The sequence below is a fragment of the Prenolepis imparis genome, unplaced genomic scaffold (genome assembly GCF_030444845.1).
Source record: "Prenolepis imparis isolate NDT839.2.m4 unplaced genomic scaffold, iyPreImpa1.0 SCAF_5, whole genome shotgun sequence".
In the NCBI taxonomy this organism is placed as follows: Eukaryota; Metazoa; Arthropoda; class Insecta; order Hymenoptera; family Formicidae; genus Prenolepis; species Prenolepis imparis.
The window spans coordinates 20,109,998-20,128,405 of NW_028141163.1; the positions used below are offsets into that span (position 1 = coordinate 20,109,998).

Consider the following 18,408-nt stretch of genomic DNA (forward strand, 5'->3'; position numbering starts at 1 on the left):
GTCCCACCTTTCATCTTCTGGCGATCTAACCACCTTCTTGCTTTTCCTGAAAGCCCACCCCCCTTCTCCCTCACTACCACCCATTCTTTCCAGAACCGTCTCCTCTGTCTCCTCTCTTTTCCTTTTTAGCATTTCTTCTACCGCTCCCAACCTGCCTCTTCTTTCCTTTGCTATACTACCCGCTAGTTTCGTCACCTCATCCATGTTCCCTTCTCTATGCCCCTTACTTTATGCCTGATCGTTCTCTTACCGACTACCTATTGCTGCTTCCTCGCCCGATCGCTAGCTCCCTCTCGCCGTCCCCACGCTGTCTAAATTCCCTAGCTCCCCCTCTACTCCCGTTGCCTCCCTCGCCTATCACGTCTTTTCTCCCTAAATGCTGACTCACTCAGCTACCATCAACTCTACTCCTTTTCTATGCCTCTCTCTCACACTCTCTCGCCTCTCCTGCACTCACTCCACTTGCATTCACGCTGCACTATCCCGATTCGCACTCTTTCACACCCTTCTTACTCTTAGATCTCTCTTTATCCACCTCAAATAACCACACCACTTTCACATCGACTGTCCCTGCCCTAACTGGAAACGGAAGTCTCGAGTTACCCAATATCTGTGGCAATAATTATCATATATTGGGAGATAATGCATATGCTATAAGGCCATAGCTTTTGACTCCATATAGAGACTATGGAAATCTCTCCATAGATAAAACTCATTATAATAAAGTATTTTCAGGTACTAGAGTTTTAATAGAAAACACATTTGGTTTATTAAAAAACAGATTTAGAAATTTGATGAAATTAGAATTTCAAGAAGTAGATAAAATAACAAAATTCATAATGCCTTGTTGCGTTCTGCACAATTTATGCATCGATTATGATGACATTCTTCCTAACGAAGAATCATCATGATGAAAATCTTTATGAATACCCCGAGCCTGGCCATATAACAGCGCAAGATATGCATTATGCAAGATTAGGACAATTTAAAAGAGATGATATTTGTCAACAGCTTTCTTTATAATTAATTTTTTATTTTTAGTTTTGTATATAAAAGAAATAGTTATTAAAAAATGTTATTAAAAATAGTTATTAATATATTCAGTCTTTCACGTCAACACATTTGATATTAATTATTTATTTTTAGTTTTGCACATATATAATAATATTTTCAACATAAAATTATACATATGTATATAAATTTGTATTTGAAAAAAAATTAATAATAATTAAAATAAACATAATGGAAAAGTAATGAACGATAATTATTGAAATAAACGTAACTCAAAACGCGTAAGAAGTAAAAATAAATGTATAATGATTAATTTAATGCTCTCAAAACAATGTCTCTGACTTACTGTTAGTTATACACGTCAAAAATAAACACCATATCTCAGTTTGATACTGACTATGATTCTGTCAATTTTAACTCACATTTTAACATAACATCATGTGCGTATAGGGTTTACCACGTTACATTAAAGAATAGGTATTACTAATTACAATATTACTACTATAAATCAAAAGTGTTATCTAAATGTATTAACGACTCTGTATTGTGATCAATTTTTGTAGCCTGAAGAGGACCCAATTTAGGGTCGAAACGTCGTAATAAAAGAATTATTGCTTTAGCCAGTGTTGGTCAATAAAATACTCTTAACCTTGTTTTTAAAATTCGACTGGCAATCACATCTTACATTTTGTTATTTACACACCTGGACCTAATAATGGTGTTGATTGAAATAAGAAGTTTTTTCGATGAAATCTCGAGAAAATATGGAAAGGAACATACTATCTGTTTAAAAAATTGGATGAACACGAACAGGAAGATCATGGAATCAGAACAACAACTTAAATTCCTACTAAAATGTCGCAGTTATGATGTTCTTCCGGCGCATATCAGCAATTTACGGTTTAATCTCACGTTTCATAGTAACTGGGTCTCTAGATTAAATCATAATCTGATGGAAAAGAACAAGAAAACTTTATTAAATTTTGAAATAAAAGATCTACATCTTAACATTAGATTTTTAAAAAATAAACGATATAATATCGAATGTGAATTGTCATCCTTGTTATCTGATTCTTTTCTTGATGAATTTTACTCTTATAACTATGAAGGTTTATCTCAGCTAATGAATACTCAGAAAAACAGACTTATCGATAAATTCAATAATATTTTAGACAAACATATAGTTAAGGATAATTTTCTGGAAAACATTGACAAATCTAAATGGCTTATAAATCTGAGCGATAAAACTCTTCCCAATTCTGTTCAAAATATACTGTGCTTGGGTGAAAAATTTAGTCTTAATCTTAATTGTCAGAATCCTAAAGATCGTGCCTTCGTAGCTATAGAACATATAAAAAATTTTGAAACGAATAATAACAAGATATCTGATGAATCTAAGGAAACTATGAAAAATGGATTTGTAAACTCTATTAAAAAATTTTTGCATAGCAAAAAACATCCAAAATATGTTGATAACGTAATTCGCTTTCAATACCAACAATGTGATAGATTCCTTAAAAATAACAAAGACTTATTTGTCACAAAGGCCGACAAGGGTCAGATCACGGTCGTTTTGAACAGAATTGATTATATAAATAATATGACATCTTTACTTGCGGACACTAGTACTTATAAGAAGCTTGATAAAGATCCTTTAAAAAAATTGACTAATAACTTAAACTCTTTAATGCGATCATGGCGACAAAACGATATAATTGATGAAATGACCTTCAAGCGTTTGGCTTGCAGTAATGGGAATCTTCCTAGAATATATGGCCTACCAAAGGTGCATAAAAAAGACTTTCCATTGCGACTTATTGTATCCTCTATTGGCAGTCCTACGTACAATCTAGCGGTATACTTGAGGGACATTATATCTCGGTCTGTTAAGAGGCCTGTTTCACATGTAAGGGATAGCTGGTCGTTTGGAAGAGGCATTAAGAGCGCTAATATTAAAGATAATGAATGCATGATATCCTTGGATGTTAAGTCTTTATACACAAATGTTCCTAAATCCTTGGTTGTTTCGGCAATCAAAGATAGATGGAAAGATATCTCTCAAAATACGATCATTAACCTGAATCAGTTTTTGTACGCGTTGGAATTTGTTATTGACTCCACGAGTTTTTCCTTTGAAAATGGTTATTACGAACAAATTTTCGGAATGCCTATGGGGTCCCCTCTTTCTCCGATTCTATCAGACCTGGTTATGGATGATTTGGAGTCATACTGCCGGAATGCACTATCTTTTTCACTGTCGGTTTATTGCAGATATGTTGATGATATTTTCGCTATTGTTCCGAGAAATCAGATAGACAATATTTTATCGCAATTTAATGGCTATCATTCTAGACTACAATTTACTTGCGAGATAGAATAAAATGATTGTATTAATTTTCTGGACACATCCATTATAAGGCAAAATCAGAAATTAACAACTAATTGGTACCGGAAATCTACATTTTCGGGAAGATATATTAACTTTTATTCTAATCATCCTCATAAATACAAAATCAGTACTATTCTTAGCCTCACTGATAGGGCTATTATTCTTTCGGACAGGAAGTTTCATTCACAGAATATTTCGTTGGTCAAACGGATTCTTTCCAATAATTGCTATCCAATTACTTTAATTAACTCAATCATTAATAGAAGACTTAAGTTTTTACAATCTAAGTCATATGATAATTATCCATCCGGGGGAAAAAAATCTTTTGACACATCTAATGTAATCATTTTTCCATATGTCAAGGGATTAAGTGAAGATATACAGCGATTATTGGGAAAGTGTGGCCTTGAAGTCGTATATACTGTTCCTAACAGACTAGACAAATTAATTAAGAAAGGGAAAGACCAACTTCATCCCTATAAGAGAACTAATGTCGTATATGGGATCTCTTGTAAGAATTGCACTTCCTGTTATATTGGGCAGACCAAACGTCATTTGGAAACGCGCATAAAAGAACATAACTCTAACATCAAAAAACATGAAAGTAATTATTCGGTGATTAGTAAACATAGATCGTCGCTTAATCATGATTTCGATTGGTCTAATGTATCGATCCTACATAATGAAGCTAACTTGAAAAAGAGAGAAATAAGCGAAATGATTTTTATTAAAAAGCAAAAGAATTCTATAAATTCGCAAAGGGACACGGAAAATTTAAATTCAATTTATGACACTATTCTCAAATTATTTTAGTCCCATCCAACGCATTTTTTAATTATATTTTTAATTCAAATTACCTTTAATTATTCAATTTTAATATTACTTATAATTCTTTCGATACATATCCTATTATGGGTTTATAGAGTCCTTTAGCTTTATTATTGTAATTGTGTTTATTTCTATTTTAATTATTTGACTTTTAATGCTCTCAAAACAATGTCTCTGACTTACTGTTAGTTATACACGTCAAAAATAAACACCATATCTCAGTTTGATACTGACTATGATTCTGTCAATTTTAACTCACATTTTAACATAACATCATGTGCGTATAGGGTTTACCACGTTACATTAAAGAATAGGTATTACTAATTACAATATTACTACTATAAATCAAAAGTGTTATCTAAATGTATTAACGACTCTGTATTGTGATCAATTTTTGTAGCCTGAAGAGGACCCAATTTAGGGTCGAAACGTCGTAATAAAAGAATTATTGCTTTAGCCAGTGTTGGTCAATAAAATACTCTTAACCTTGTTTTTATAATGATTATATTAATTATCATGTTCTTGGTCACTTTCTTCAGAAATGTTTTCTGGATCCTTGCATCCATTTTTATCTAAATTGGATTAGAAAAATGAAAGTTTATTATTTATTATATTAATTATTTATTATAATAATAAATAATATTATAATAGTTATAATAAATTAATTATAATTAATTAATTAAATTAAATTAATTATAATTAATAATAATAATTAATAATAATTAATTATAATTAATAATTATAATTAATAATAATAATTATTATTATTATTATTAACTTACATAGATCTTTTAATAATTTTAATTTTTTTTTTGTGACGACGTTCTTTTGCTGCTTCCTTTCTTTAATTAATATCGTATAAAATATCTTGCAAGGATTTTTTAATTTTTTTTTAACTTTAGGGTTTGATATTTTTATATTGCTCGATTTAAATGCTTGATTATTTTTTATTTTTGTAACACCTCTTAAAATTTCTGGTTCAATACTGTCGTCTGCTGCTGAAATTTTTTTTAATTCTTCGTATTCTACTTCCATTCTGCTCGAACCTGATTTACTGTTATTGTCTATTGATTTTTTCTTTCTCTTTATTACTGTTTTGTATCTATTTTCACATTGAATACTAGTCCGTTCAACGTTTAAGATTTCCTTTAAATCTTGAACAATTCGGTCCACATGACTTTTTTAGTTTTATATGTTTTCATTGGACCAACTAATGAAAGGTATGAATTATACTTGTCTAATAAAAATTTTGTTTCGGGGATGGTCCATAATCTGTAAAAATTAGATTTATAAAAACGTAACGCGTTATATATCACTCAACTTTTATTAATTTTAGAAATATAATAAACACATATATACCACTATCATCATTGCAATCTTCTATTTTTTTTGAATACACATCATTTTCATTTGGAGTCAGAATATCCTCTTGAGGATTTATTTCTGTCTTTGATGAACAAGGTAAACGAAGTTCAGAATTATTTGATGAGCTGTTTAGAGCTACTGGAATACTGTAATAAATTATTTTATTATTTTTTTTATTTCTAATAAAAAATTTATTTATTTATTTATTTAAATAAACTTTAAGCAAACAATAGTATCGAACTAGAAATTTTAAGAGGTGTACAAAAAATAAAAAATAATCAAGCATTTAAATCGTGTAATATAAAAATACAGAAGTATCATATATCAAATACAGAAGTTAAAAAAAAGGTTAAAAAATCATGACTAATAAAGCTTCAGATACTTACAATGTTGTGCCATCAAAAGATTGAGCTAGTGAAGTTATGCTTTCTTCTAATTTTAATATTTGTTTTTCTACTAATTGAAGAACAAAATCCACCGCATAGTTATTGATATCTATAAAATATATATTCTTGCTGAATTTATTTAATAAGTTTTAAATCTATGAATTATATTGTGTTTAATCAACAAATATTTTCATTAATCTTAGAAAAAATAATTTACTTACGTTTTAATCGATACCACGTATTTTTGTCCACTTCACAACAAATTGGTTCTAATGAATTTATTTTAAAAAACACAATTTAGAGATCAATTTTTTCACTCGTCATTATTAAATTAAAAATATATATAGAGGAAAAATGAAAAATTATACGAGGTTCATACGAAATGAAAGCTGTAACTTCACTTTTTTGTCAAACATTACTTTTTTGTTAAACATTACTCTTTTGTTCAATATTACTCGATTCCCGCTATTTTCTCAAAACTGAGTTCAAAAGACATATTTCATTAAGTATGCAAAACTAGCTAGAACTGGTGGCGTTTCATGTAACGCCGACAAAAAACTCAAAAATTAACGGACACTGAGTGCCAGCGAGTTTTTCCCAATAGAAGACGCTATAAGGTTTGTAATTTGTAATAAACAACTCCTCGCGCGCCTAGCAACCTCTATCACTGGGCGGCCGCATCTTGCCGCGCGCTTGCATTTGACAGTAGGCCGGGCTAATACGGCGATTTTTAATAATTAATAATTCGTTAACTATTGCGAAAATTGCAAAATGGTAGAAGATTTTTCGACTCAGTTTATTTCGCTCTATCTGCACATGAATTTAGTCCCAAACATTCTGGGACATCCTGTATTTCTTCTTATCATTGAACCTCGCGTTCATAGACAGTTCTATAATTAGTAAAAACTAGTAGACTTTAAATTTGTTGAGATAAGCAATATTCCTATTGCCATACTACTAGTTGTTAACAGATTTAACTCTATAGTTTTGTGATATATGTATAATTCTATAGTTTTGGCATAAACTTGATTTGAAAAAAGCAAAACATTAAAAAAAAAATAGTCAACAATTCTATTGCATATTCGTGACATAATTTATTTTGTTTTATTCGCACGGTGAATTTATTTCGCTGAATCTGATCGATCTGTCTCTGATTGCAATGAAAATGCATAGGAGTTTCCCGATTTCGCGTCTAAAGATATTAATATATCAAAATACATGGAAATAAAATTAAGACATAGAGGAAACCCGTCTATAATGTCTCTCGGAATAAAATGGTATCCTGTACTTATCTCTCAGATTAGTGTTGTTATCTGCATGTAGAATTTTATACTACTTCTATTTCTGTCCTGCCATCATGTGAACGTTTGCTGAAGCGATTGGATATGTTTAGCAATAAGATAAAAAATTCGATTTTTTAAAGATTTGATATAAGATAAACTTCCTGTTTTGTTTCATTGTACGTCCTGTGATTAAGAGAGATTCTATACCTATAAAGTTATTATGCTAGTAAGACCTAGTTTTATACTACATATTTTAATGAGTTTAAAAAGTCCACAAGATGGCAGTCTTTCCATAGCTTTTTTTTATAAAAATGGAACGGTCGGGGTTAAACGGTCTTTGTTCCTCTTTCACTCTGTCCCAAAAATTTTTTAATGCATTACTCTGCGTTTTTGTTGCAAATATAGTACAAAAATGTCTAGAAATCATTCTCACATAAAATCACAACAAAGTTAAAACCCAATTAAAATTTCAGTGCTTATTTTGTTAATTTTTTTTGCAACATCAAGTTAACAATGCACTATTTGATAAAAAATGCTTAAAATACATTTTTATTACATAAATTCGAATTATAAATATAATTATTCATTCGAAACTATTACCTGTATCAAAAATATTTTTGGGGGACCATTTTACTCCATGAACTGGGGTAAAATGGTCACTATGGAGGCATATAGAAAATTTTTGACTGCAGAAAAATTTGAACTAATAAATAATCTGTAATTGTTCCACTAAAAAGATGAAGAAAATGTCTTTTCAATTTTGCAAAGTTTGAGAAAAAACAAAATTAATATAAAAACTGCAGCATTTTTTCCTTAAGGTGACCATTTTACCCCAGTCTCGTTTTACAAAAAATAAATTTAAAAATTATATTAAAACATATATTTAAAAAACGTTAATTACGCAATTAGGAAAATTAAGATTTAATGTTTCAACGGAAAATTATCATTTAATTAATATTTAATATTTCCTTATTTTCGTGAAAATTTACATTCCTATGATCTAGTTCTATGATCCTATGATCCTATGATCTAGTTAAATCGTGATTAGTTGTGTTAATTTGAAATGTGGCTATGTAAATGTATATCATTAGATATATAATTATGTATAAAGATATACAATTATATAGTACAGAATTATTTATAATGTAGTATAATTTAACCGCGCAATCTTTATATATCTTCTGAAAAACAATAAATTATTCCTTTAATTATTCTTGTAAATTATAAATGAAAGTATATACATATTTAAGTATATGAAAAAAGAGCATATATTCTATTGTATAAATACTTATACATTTTTTAAAACAAATATGTATGGACAATTTTTTTTGGTAGAATTTAAATTTGTATCTCGGCTATCGTAAATATAATAGACAGATCAGTAACCATATGCTATCGGTATAAAATCAATTTAAATATCTGTTAATAATTATTGTATTAAATATAATATAAATTTTTGTAAATAATTTTTGTTAGAAAATAATTGTTTATTTAACATTTTATCGTCTTTATATTAATATGTTATAATTTAAACGTATTTGTTATATATTGCTATTGACTATTGATATTGTTATTTATATTCTTATATTTATTATGTATTATTATAAACTATACTATATTATAATGCTATTTTTATATAACATTGACCTATTACTTGCTGAAACGAATTGTTTAAAAAGAATTGTTTTAATTCACTTATATAGGGTATCCTAGATCTACCGTATAATCTGTTAATGGCAGATTCCTGGGATTATTTGGAGACAATTTTTCCTCAGCGAAAATGTCAGGGGAGGTCATAATTTTTTGTATGTTCCCAATTTTTGCCATCACGTATCCTTGCAACTAAGCTTTAAATTAAAATTGTGTATATACTAATTGTATAAATAATACTAAAAAATATAAGTTTACAATTCATAAAATTAATGCTAACACCTGCTATCGAAATGTATCCATTGTTAAAGATTTGGCGTGTAACATTCATTTTTTATTTTCATTGCCAATGTAACATTATTTATATTCTCCTTTCTCATGATCCTGAAAACTCTTTCGTAAACCAGTTTTGGTGCATCTTTGGCAAAAATAAAGTCCGCGTGATTGAAATTAGGCCACGGCACTTCATATACATCCATTACATTGGGTAATGTGCAGAACAACCTTTTCAAATCCTTGAAAAAAAAAGTTTTTTTAAACTCATTTCTCATATCTATATACATACGAAGTTTAATTCATATACAATGTCCCATTTTGTAGTATGTAATATATGTAATTTGCAACTAGCAGCTATATTTTTCCTTATAAACAACTATGTGTTTTCTTTGTACCAATTAATTTCTTTCATTATTTGGTGTATAAAGGTATTGAGGTAAAAATTATTGAAAAATTTCATATTTCATATTTATGTAAGATTATGCCAAAGTATAAAATATCTCGTAAACTATTCACTTTTTGACCATCTCACTCTTATAACTTCTAATACCTAATATTGCAAGAAATCAATCTATATAAAAAAAATTGGTCATTTAAAAAAATTAATGACCTTTAAATGATTTTGAAAAGCGCTCTTTAGGAAAAAGTCAGTAGCGCGCGCCATCTTTTCTCTCGAAATCCTACTTTTGTTTAAAACATTTTTTCGTAAATTGATAAATAGCTATGTTAATTGAGGTAATAAATTAAAATAGGAAACTGTATAATTATATCGCGATATCAATTTCTACTACGTATTTTCTTTCTAATATTCTATAACATTTATTTTTTTGTCATTTACCACGATGTCAATGAACGTGTCGCCAGTGCCGTAAAACAACGCCATCGAAACCATGATTTTCGAAAGATCGTAGTCCGGAGGTTCCACCGAGTTGTATATCAACAGATTTTCCGCGCGACCGTAGTCATATTGGCAAAATTTGCCCGATTGGACTCCCTGAGAGTAGTGCGTCACCGTATTAGATGAACCACCGGCAGGTAAGTGACTCATGATTTCGGGCAGCAGAGTCTAAGTGAAAAAGATAAGAAGACATGTACGCAAAATTTTATTTGAATTACGTGATCCCGTGAGTCACGCGACAATCGAGGGTTTAAGTGTCACGTGAGTCATGTGTCAAGTGTCATGTGACGATCGAAGCTTCGTAGTATCTCGATTCGATCGTATTAGTATCTGTATCTCGATCATTCGACATTCAGGACATTATTACTCACATAGTTAAGCTGCTCCCAGTCGTAACCCCACATTATAAACATTAAATTGACGCAGATTTCCTTTCCGAGATTGTGGGCGCATAAATATTTCAAAAAAGATCTTACAGATTCGGTTGACAGGAAGTTATTAAAAAAAGATCGCATCATTATCTGCAATCGAAGATCTTTTAATAGTATAATACATAAATCTCTAAATAAAAAAAATTATTTGTCTTTTTGAAATAAAATATATAATAGCTTTGAGAGGTTCTTTGATTTTAATTTTAACTCGTCGAAAAACATTTCATTAAAATTAAAATCGATGACAGAATAAATAACGATAAAAATTGAATATGCACGGCAGATACGAATAGAATGTAAAGCAAAAAAGAACACATTTTTGTTTAAATCTGTTAGAATTATTTTTTTTAAATTTTTTGGATATAGAAATCTTTGACATTTCTCATTTAATTTTCAAATAAATTTGTGTTTTAGATGTATAAAATGTCATTAATTCATTTTTTTAGATATTTTTTAAAGAACATATGCGCTGTTTGGATTGTAATATTATTATTGTTGCAGTAATACTTAAAAAATATTACACTAATTCATTTATATATAAAATGTAAAAACGAGACAATAAATAATTGTTATTTTGTTTTAAAAAATATTTTAAATAGTTTTTACATAATAAATTATTATCTAACAGCATTCAACAGCTTATATTATACTTTACCGTATCTGGCAAGAAGGGGGTCAAGTACCGTATAGGACTTGTCATATGATTTAGAAAAGCCGTTGGTCCGAAGCTGATCATCATTTGCACCATTTGAGCAATTTTCGGACGCTCTGTTGCCATTACGTAAAAACAAGTTGTACCCATTGAATGACCAATGTACGTATGCAATGGTTGCGATCTCATATTTGTAATAAACGTAATTATTGCGGGTAAATCATAGATGCCCAATTAGTTAAAGCTGATAAAAAACTTAATCAATATACAATCATATAAATATGTAAATATATGTATATACAATATATATCGCCACATACACATATAGAAAATAATATAAATATATATGTAATATATATACCTATGTGTTTGGCGCTCACTTTAGTTAATTAATAAGTAATTAGAAATAATTTAGGGTCGGGTTTTTCCTTTTCTGTATTTTGTCTATCGTCGTTAATAATTTAGATGTAAGGTTAATAAATATAGATTTACTATATGTTATCGAGTCACGAGAAGTCGGTGGATCGCGATCGGCTGTGTAATCAATAATTCGACTCACTTATCGGTGCTGCCATCGTCGATCCACCGATGATACCTCGTAAAGAATTTGCGAGCTTTTTGCTGGGTCTGCTATACGCTTGCAGGGAGACTTTTGGAACTCACTCTCGCACGGACCGCTCTCGTACTCACTTGCGACACGGAGCTCTCGCATTGTGGATGCCTGCTCTTTTGTCGACGTCAATTACGCATGGAATTCCTGCTTGCTTGCTTGCATGAGCTCTTATCTTGCCTGATAGCTTTGCTGCATGGAATCAAAGCAAAGAAGGACGAGAATCTAAAGTTTCGAGGAACCACGAGGACCGAACAGTGAGATCCCAGGTATGCACCGTGCGGTGAGTCGCTATCGTTCGCTAATTATTTGATATCTATTAATTCATAGCCGCGCTTTTGTCGCTTGTCGCTTTTGCTAATTATTACCGAAATTCATTCTCGATTTACTATTCGCGAGCCGCCAAGTCTTATACCCTTCGCGTGTAAAATTGCTCGATATAGTCCATTTTTAGATTCGAATAAAATAGCAACTATCGCTTTAGGAGGAGACTTGAACACACCCTTCAAACATTGGTCCTTCGAGCCGGATTTGTTTCACTTAAAAAAAAAAAAAAAAAAAATTGATTTTTGAATGTTAGTACTATTTAACACCGACCTCTCGTTGCCCGATTTTACCTTGTATTTTCTTCTCTCTCTCTCGTTTTTTGTCGCGGCATTCCAGAGTTTTGAGTGTGTCAATATTTTCGTTGAGAGCTACACTCGGTTCGCTCTAATATCGAAATCTTGCTAACATAACTTGCGATATAATAAATCACTGCGTTCAACTCGATTGTTGCGTGCGTTTATTATTTGATCATTACATTATTGTTGCTAGATTTGCTACTAGTTTTCGCCACTATTATTGCTATTAATTTTGCTATTATTCTTTGCTACTATTTGCATTATGAGTATTATTCGCTCTAAATTCTCGCTATTATTGCGGGCTATTATTTTGCGATTTATCTGTTAGTATTTTTTTTTGCTACATTTGGATGCTATTTGATACGGCTTGATATCTTGTGTATTACTTTAAGTTTATTATATATATATATATATATATATATATATCTTATATTAATTGCCACTGCTATATTGTGATTATTACTTGCTATCATTATCTGCGCATTTATTGTATTGTTACTTGATCGGATTACTGTTATTATTTGTTGCTTTTGAAAAATTATTGATTCTTATATTATTATATTATTGATTATTACAATTGTTAACTGCAATTGAAATTGAGTAAGAATTATAGAATTATATCGATTATTAATTTGATTGCTCTTGCATTCACTGGTATAATTACTTTCGCATCTCGGGAATTATTATATTTTGGAAGCGAATTCCAAAGAATTGATTTTGATACTCGTAAATCAGTCCTGAACATTTCGTCTATTCATGTCTTGCTTTTGCGAACATTCTTGGTGTTATTTGCATCATTGTAAAGAGGCATATCTTCTATCCAGAGTATTCATGAATTGTCATCAATTATAATATTCTTATAATATATTGCGCACTCTTACAATATAATATTGTTGTATATTTATGTATATATGTATCTCTATTTTTTCTTGTGTTAATTTGTCGTTCTTTACAGCATTCTTATTTAGTAGTTGGAATTTTCCAAAATTTGTTCTGCTCGCTCGACGCCTGTAATCTCGCGTTCTCTCGAGCCTCGCGCGCGTGTTTACGTTTTTTCTATCCTTTCTCTCGCCGTAGTCTTCACCGTGCAAGAGCTCGCTCTTCCAGGATCTATTATCTTACAGTTTATATTATTTACACCGCATATATTTCCGAGGTCGTTCTCGTGAATTCGGTCCTTTCTCGCTTTCATTCGAACTGAGATATATTTCGTAATTTTGTGCTACTGAATCTCGAACGATAATTACCGAACATCTATCTGGTCGACTTCTTGGCACGAATGTTTATATTGTCGATTGATTTTGATATTTGGGTCGAAAAATTGAGTCGATATCGTCGCGTGATACGTTGACTTAAATATTTCTAATTCACGATGACAAAAAATGCTCAGATCAAACGCGAATTGTGCGTTAGACGTTTGTCGGAAATTTTTGACACCGCGGTAAAGGCTGAAGCGGATCCTCTGTATAAAACAGCATTTTTTGCGTGCTATCCGGATGTAGACACCTGTTGTGTGCCTCGAACAAGGCACTGGGGTTGCGCCGAATTAAGGATGAGGATCCTCGGGTCGTGCAGGACTTCGTAGGAAGTTAGGAGTGTTGTACTCTTTTCTTTCTCTTAAAATACACTTTTATTTCGGATTGAATATGGTTTCGCTTTATTTCTCGTCCTTTCTTTAAATATATATTCGCGTAACATTCGATGAGCGTATATTCGTATTCCTCTCAATAATTCAGGTCGTTGTTAGTGAGTCTCGTTCTGATGTTCTGGTTTCTTATTAGCGATTTCGTTACTTCTCATTCAGATCTTAACTTGCGACTGGCCCGCGGGCTGACTCTCGGTCTTTTATAATCCTTGTTTCTTGAATTTCCTTCGGGAGAGGCCCTTGGAAACAGGTCTCTGATTGGTTAGTAATATTCACGCGTTTTTATTCTAACTGCAAGCGAAGCAGGTTGAAGTCGCAGGTCTTCGCTTGCATCTCGCGGTTTCCGGTGCTTCGCGCGTGTCTCGCTGCGTTAGCGTTTTCACGCGACGAGCGTTTGTCGAGAGCGCTCTTTTATACGTAAAAATATCTTATAATATTCTATAAAAATATTTAGTGAATTCTTATTCCTAATAACTACTGGTTATAGTTCGGGCTATAACACACCCTTATCGAGGATTTCGAGATCGCTCATTTGAAATTGCTTCAAGATGCTACGGCAGATTTCGAGACTGAGGATAAAGTTCGGGCGCGCTTTGATAAAATGCGTTATCGCATAAAAACGGCATATCACACGTTCGTGAGTGAGCCTCGATCCTCAACAACCGAAACTCCCTCGGCTAATTCAGCATCAAAAATCAAGCTACCTAAGATATCTTTACCGCGTTTTTCGGGAGACCTTACGCTTTGGCCCTCTTTTTTCGCGCTTTTTAACCAGTCGATTCATAATAACACGCAACTCGACGCGATTGACAAATATCAATATTTGCTTGCCTCCTTAAGCGGGGACGCGCTTAATGTGGTTAAAAATCTGCCTCTATCCGCGGACCACTATGAGATCGCGTACGATTCTTTAGTCGGTAGATATCAGAATAAACGTAAGTTGGCCAGTCATTACTGGCGTTCAGTCGTAACTGCAAAATCGTTGAAGGCGGATTCATCCGACTCGCTACGTCAGCTCTTAGATACGTTTAATGAAAATTTGAGAGCTTTGCAGTTGATGTATTTCCCTACGGAGACGTGGGATTTTATATTGCTAAACCTATTGTTAGACAAAATCACTCCTTCGTTGCGCGAGAAGTTCGAAGCGGAGCATCGCGAAGTTGAAATCCCACGATATGAGCAGCTAACTACGTTTTTAAACGATTACTGTCGAGTTTTCGCGTCTTTATCGAGTGCGCCGATAAAGACGGGCAAATAGGAGGGAAGGTCCGCGTCATCTGTTTCCTCGTTTGTGACTAGTACCGTAGATTGTCTTATTTGTAAAGAATCGCATGGCCTTGCAAAATGTCCTGGTTTTCTGAAATTGTCGGCCAAGGATAGATATTCCAAGGCGAAGAATCTGAGATTGTGCCTGAATTGTCTTCGTTCGGGGCATCAGGTGAGCAAATGTCCATCTAGTTGGACCTGTCGTTCGTGCAAGGCAAAGCACCATACGCTTTTGCATTTTGAGCCCCGTTCTACGGAGGCTACTATGCCTCTTTATGACCGCCGTCGCCTCTTTATCGGAAACAGCGTCGTCCTTCTTGACTGCTACGACTGCCACTGAAACAGTACCATCGCTCGTGACCATGGCTAGCATCTCCTGTTCTAAACCTGTCGTTCTATTATCGACTGTTAAAGCTGAGATTGCTGACGTACATGGCAATTTTTCTCCGGTCCGTATTCTTTTAGACTGCGCGAGTCAATCTAACTTTATTACCGAAAGTTGCGTCCAAAGAGGCGGGTTTAGTCGTACGCCTAGTCAGATGGTAGTGCTCGCGTTGAATGATGTCAAGGCCGCCACCACCAAAGATAGCACTTCTTTCGTGCTTCGCGTCAGAGATCGAGATGATATCCGGATTCCAATAGAAGCTACGATACTCTCTCGTATCTCTTCTCAGTTACCTAGTGGCAAGGTAGAGTTAAGGTCGTGGAAACATTTAGAAGGGTTATCGCTAGCGGATCCCGACTACTATCGACCAGGTCGAATCGACATTTTGCTAGGGGCCGAAAATTTTGTATCATATCTTCGAGATGGCCATCGTAAAGGAAAGGTAGGAGAACCAGATGCCCTTAATACTATATTCGGATGGGTGTTGATGGGCGCGGTCTCTTCGGTGGCATCGCAGCCCGTGCATTCCTTTGTGACCTCGCTGGGGACTCTGGATACTACTATCCGAAAGTTCTGGGTGGTAGAGGAGATTCCGTACAACGCTCCAGCATCAAAGGAGGACCAGTTTTGTGAAGGATTGTTCGCGCGTACTACTCGTAGAGATGGTCTCGGTAGATTTGTAGTTCGGTACCCCTTTTCACAGAAGTCACCTTGTTTCGTCGATTCGCGCCAAATTGCTCTTAATCGACTTCGATCACTCGAGCGCCGCTTCAAGTCTGACGAGGCCTTCAAGTTGCAGTACTTGGCGTTTATGCGAGAGTATTTTGAATTGGGCCACATGGAGCTTATTCCTCAACCGTTTCCGGTGGACGGTGAAGTTTGTTACTTGCCGCATCATGGTGTCATAAAGCTTGATAGTGAAACCACTAAATTGAGGGTAGTTTTCGACGCTTCCTCAAAGGACTCGAATGGGTTGTCGCTTAATCAGACACTTTTGAGTGGACCTAAGTTGCAGCAGGATATCTCGGCCATCTTGATTCGCTTCCGCATTGGATCTGTGGCCCTGACCGCGGATGTCAAACAGATGTTTCGACAGATCCAGGTTGAACCTTCGCAATGTGACTGTCAGCGGATCGTGTGGCGATTTTCGGATTCCGAACCTATAGCGGATTATAGATTACGAACCGTAACCTTCGGGATCACTCCCTCTCCGTATTTAGCGATTCGATGCTTGCTTCAGTTATCGGAGGAGAGCAAGGAAAGTCACCCTTTAGCGTCTCTGGCCTTGCGATCATCCTTATACGTCGACGATATTGTGGCGAGTGTTTACTCCATCGAGGAGGCTCTCGCGCTTCGAGATCAATTACAAGACTTGCTCCGAAGTGCGGGTTTTTCCTTGAGAAAGTGGGCTACTAGCCATTCTGCCGTGTTAAAGGATATCGCGTCGGAGCATTGCAGCGACTCAATGTTATCTTTCGACTCTGGTGAAAATTATTTTCTGAAGGTGCTTGGACTTCGATGGTATGCGCCTTCAGATTGTTTTGCATTTCAGGTTCACCCCTTAAATAGAGAGTGCTCAAAGTGGGTCATCCTATCGGAGTTGGCGCGAATTTTTGACCCCTTGGGATTTCTGGCGCCTCTCACTTTCGCTGCCAAGCTGCTCATCCAACGATTATGGACGCTAGGCTTGGACTGGGACGTTCAACCTCCTACTGATATTTGTCAACAGTGGGCTAGGTATGAACTTGAGCTGGGGGAGCTGGCCTCTTTGCGGATACCTCGATCTCTCGCGTTTGATGGTGTGCTGCGTGGGGAGATTCATGGTTTTTGCGACGCCAGTGAGCGCGGTTATGGGGCCGTCGTTTATTTGCGTGTCGATACGACCACTCGGGTCATTATTCGCCTGCTTATCGCTAAATCGAAGGTCGCTCCGCTTAAGTCTCTTACCGTGCCACGCTTGGAATTATGCGCGGCTCTATTGCTCTCGGAATTGATTAAGTATTTGCAACAGGTACTCCAGGATCGGTTCACCTTGGACTCCGTACACGCCTGGTCGGATTCAATGGTGACCCTTGCTTGGATTCGGTCATCTTCACATCGGTGGAAGACTTTTGTTCGTAATCGCGTGGCACGGATACAGGAGAATCTCGCTGTTGCTGCTTGGGGTCATGTCGGGACTGATTCTAATCCCGCTGATCATTGCTCACGTGGATTGTTTCCTCGGGAACTTGTGGCCTGCGACCTATGGTGGAAGAGGCCCGATTGGCTGAGGGATTTTCGACCACGCAATGAACTCGATACTGATTCTGTCGTTTTACCGGAAGCTGAGACGGCTTCGGTTGTATTTCTCACTAGCGTTTTGTCGTCTCCATTCGAACTCTTGTTGTCGAAATTCTCGTCGTTGGAGAAGATCTGTCGTATCGTAGCTTACTGTCGTCGTTTTGTTAGTAATTGCCGAAAAGTTCCGATTCCAAGTAGTGCGGCAGTCGATCAATTGGAATCTCATTCCGCTCTACTCTTGCTGGTTAAGTACGTGCAAACTGAAAGCTTCTCGGTGGAGCTACAAGCGTTGGAAAGCAAAAAGAGGGTCTCCCGGGATTTCCGCAAACTTGTTCCCTTTCTTGATTCGCGCGGAATCCTCAGGGTGGGCGGAAGGATAATAAACTCGATCTTGCCATACGAGACGATGCAACCGGCATTGTTACCGAAC

General features: G+C 34.5%; 1 pseudogene; it reads right to left on the reverse strand.

Annotated features, from left to right (window-relative positions):
• Positions 1–9,217: 9,217 nt before the first annotated feature.
• LOC145936526 (lipase 3-like) overlaps positions 9,218–18,408 on the reverse strand; it is a 66,376-nt pseudogene continuing 57,185 nt past the window's right edge.